The sequence below is a fragment of the Trifolium pratense genome, linkage group LG4 (genome assembly GCF_020283565.1).
Source record: "Trifolium pratense cultivar HEN17-A07 linkage group LG4, ARS_RC_1.1, whole genome shotgun sequence".
Lineage (NCBI taxonomy): Eukaryota > Viridiplantae > Streptophyta > Magnoliopsida > Fabales > Fabaceae > Trifolium > Trifolium pratense.
The window spans coordinates 32,421,864-32,425,843 of NC_060062.1; the positions used below are offsets into that span (position 1 = coordinate 32,421,864).

The 3,980-nt window shown below is 33.8% G+C and overlaps 1 long non-coding RNA gene across 2 annotated transcripts; it reads right to left on the reverse strand.

The window, feature by feature from the left end:
* Positions 1–406: 406 nt before the first annotated feature.
* On the reverse strand, positions 407–3,764 carry LOC123921068. Of its 2 annotated transcripts, XR_006813908.1 has the most exons (4): positions 3,527–3,764; positions 2,470–2,786; positions 1,563–2,169; positions 407–801 (listed from the first exon to the last, which is right to left on the reverse strand). It is a non-coding gene; the product is annotated as an uncharacterized LOC123921068 (long non-coding RNA). The 2 variants fall into 2 exon arrangements; XR_006813907.1 differs by having other exon boundaries at positions 643–801; positions 1,563–2,786.
* Positions 3,765–3,980: the final 216 nt, after the last annotated feature.

Sequence of the window (3,980 nt, forward strand, 5' to 3'; positions counted from 1 at the left end):
TGAGTAGAGCTCTTGTTTATGATTTTGAAATTATAAAAGTAGCAATTATATTAAAATGATTTGGTCAAATTATAATAAATTATTATATCCATGGTTTTAGTTTTATAATTTTCAAGATGACTAATTCGAACATTTTCACGCGGAATTTTATTGATACGGTAATTGATAAGTGAAGTGATAGTTAATATGACAACTTGGTTGATGATATAATTTGTCTAAATGAATTGTTACTTGACATGTAATTTTTATTTCATCAAAATATACATTATAATTTATAACAGAAAAGCAATGTAATTTTCTTTTCATTTAATAGTTTATTTAAATGTTATTAATCCATTTTTCATATAAAAACTAACCTCTAATGTAGAGGTAGAAAATTTAATAAAATAAGTTACTCAAGTGTGCCTTTTTTTTTTATAAGCAAAATAATATTATTAAAGAGATTACAAGGGATACTTTAACCCATATATAAAATGAGAGGTCCGAACCCAGCATCATAGCAAGAGAAACTACCCACCTTCTATGAAGGGTTGCAGAGTTCCGACAAATCATGTGCTCGAAAATCGAACAAAAACCAACAATGCAAACAAGCTACATGATTACAACTAAAATATAAAAAAATATAAAAAAATAATAATAAAAAAAAAAAAACACTATTTTGACAGTGCTATAACCTGCTAACAATCAAATGCACCCAAATTAACTTCATGCCACCAGTACCAAATCAACCAAGTGAAAACATCATCCTCCAAGCCAAAGCAAGTACACGATGACAATCCCACTAGAGCAATAAAATAGTACCTGCACACTAACAAAGTGATACACAGACCCAAGCACATCATGCACAACAAAGACTTGATCATCCAATCTTCAAAACCTTACAAACCCTCATATACTTTGAAGACAATAAAGGGGATTAATACACCAATTATAAAACATATGATCCGCCTTGCGACCTGCTCTACCACTAAAATGAAATGAATTTAATGAAATCAACCAATGTCGAGTAGTCCGCCATCTCTCCTCTAAACAAGATATTATTCCTCTTGCGCTATATACACCAAGTAGTGGTCAACCAAATCAAATGTCTAACTTTCATCCCCTTCTTCACTTTGACTAAAGATCCAAAACTCAGAAAATGTTTCCAACCCCCTTCCCGGTGGCTGTAATCAAAGCCCAGCCACAAAAAAACATGCTTCCAAACTTCTTAGGTTTTATAACAACTAAAAAATACTCCCTCCGACCCAAAATATAAGACTTTTTGACCACTACACGTATGTCAATACATAATTTCGATTACGAATATTCTTAATTCTTTATTAGTAAAAATTATAGAAATTTGATATTTTAAAAATACTCATCGAAATAAATCAAACAAGATCTTATATGATAATATTTACATTTATATATTGTTAGAAAAATACGGTCAAAACAAGACATATGAATAGTGCATTTAGTCAAACAAGGTCTTATAAAATGGGACGGAGGGAGTACATGGTTGCAATCTTTCACATCTTGAAAACAGAAAACACAAGGTAAATCATGAGGATTTGATAAAATACCTTTAGATGCTAAAGCGGCGTGAGTAGGGATCATCTCAAGAAGCAAACGCCAACCAAAGACTCCCACTTTTGATGGAACACCATTCTTCCACAATTTGTGCAAAGCATGAAGTAAATCTGATTCTAAACTAAGTGAATCCAACCACGGTTGCAAAAAATATAGACAGATTTGACACTAAAAAGGCCTGAATCATTCAACGCCCAACGTCATCTATCTTCCCTATCCACGTGCCGATCCAGACCAGTCAAGAGCTGCTCCAAATCAGCCATTTCAGCAGCTTCCTCTTGCGATAAAGTGTCTACCCAGTCTGAGTTCCAATGCAACACTGAAGTGTCGGCATGAATTAAGTCTGAAACCATGCAGTCTTTATGAAGATCCTTATCATATAAGTGAGGAAATAAATCCCTTAAAGGAGCAGCACCAAACCATTTCTCTTTCCAAAAGCATATAGAGTCACCATTACCCAATATGCTACTAAGATTTAAAGGAAACCAACAATCACCATCCTTCCCACCGACTCCCACCACGTCTCTCCACCACAGCGAGTCCTTAGTGTTGGTTGCTACCGCTTCCCAACTTAGAAATTTAGAGGACAGCGGCCCATACCTGTAACAAAGAAGATCATACCAGAAAGCATCATTCTCATTTAAGCATCGCCATTTTCATTTACACAACAATGTCGTGTTTAACAACTCCAAATCTTTAACACCTAAGTCACCCTTGTCCTTAGGTAAACGTACTTGTTCCCACTTAATCTAGCAAAGTTTTTTATCTTCCAAGCCTCCCCCCAAAGAAAGTTCCTTTGGATCCTCACCAATTTATTAATAATACAACGAGGAGCCTTATAAAAAGGGAAAAAATATAACGGAAGTCTCGATAACACAGAGTTAATTAAAGTGACTCTACCTCCAATCGAGAGATTACGACCACTCCAGCTAGATAGTCTCTTTATCATTGACTCTACAATCGGTTGCCAAGATTCTTGTCTCCTCGGGTTTGCACCTACCGGAATACCCAAAAATTTGAAAGGAATGGAATCAAAACTACAAGATAGGAAGCTTGCAGCCGCAGCGATAAAGTTGTCATCCACGTTAATACCGTACATCTTGCTTTTAATAAAATTGATCTTCAAGCCCGATACTAACTCAAAGCCTCTCAAGATATATAGTTTTGATATTCCTAACTTTATCCCATGAAGCTTCTTCCCAATAAAACAATGTCATCTGATAAATTTTGGCAAGTGTACCAAATGTTCGTCAAGTAATATAAAAAGTATCGAATCCACAGGGATTGAGATTAACTTAAACTAAAACAATTTGCTTAATACTTAGGAGAAAATAAAATGACATTTGGGGGGATTTGCATAGCATATGATTAACACTTAAAAGTAAAAAGGTTCAAATTCAACAATTAAAGAAACTGATTGGGTTTATTTCGAATCCCTCGTATTTCACTATGGATGTTAGCGTCTAATACCCTTGTGATGATCAATTCAATTACCACGACGGTTTAACTAAGCCACTATACCCATTCTCATGGTGTATAACTCACTATTTTACACTATAATCCCCTAATATCTTAGGCCAATTGAATAGTTAAAATAGGCAAACATTGAACGTTAAACAATAAGTCACAACCTCCAATTCCCTATTTCTAGAACAATTTTAAGATTGAACAATCAATTTAGGTCTAATTCATATGATTAATCTCTTAATCAATATGAATCTAAATCATTACATGAACATTTATCAATACACATAAAACATTGAACATAAATATTAATTGAATAGCCAATTGAATTAATCAAAAGAGTATTAGATCAAAGGCCTAACATATGAAACCCATAGATTCATACAAGTTCATCTTACAAAAACCCAATCAAAAGAAAACTAGAAACTCATAGTAAAATAAAAACAAAAGGGGAAAAAGAAAATAAAACCAAAGAGGAACATGATGGTGTTACTTTATCTCGTAGGCATTCCTCTTCTTCTATCCATGTAGTGCTCCCTTCCTTTCTTTCTCTATTCCCCTGCTGCCGCTCCTGTTCCTGTCTCCGTTCCTTTCTTGCGCAGCCAGCCCCACCTTCATTTCATGTGGTGTTTTCTCTTTTTAAACACATGTCCACACCTCATTGGAAGAATAGAGGAAAAGCCCACATGTATCTTTCTTTAATTGGGCTAGCATGGTCAAATGTCTTTCTCTTCTTTTACTATTTGCACCACATCTAACCATAAATCTATTAAGTTCAACCAACAAAATAAAACTACCCAAAATATTGTTTTAATCGAGAAAAACACTTAATTGACTCAATAAACCAAAAATTGCAATTTATTTAAAATGACTCTAAATTAAACACTAAATTAATAAAATGATATTAAGAACTTATTAAAAAGACTCTAAAAATAGCGACTGATGAA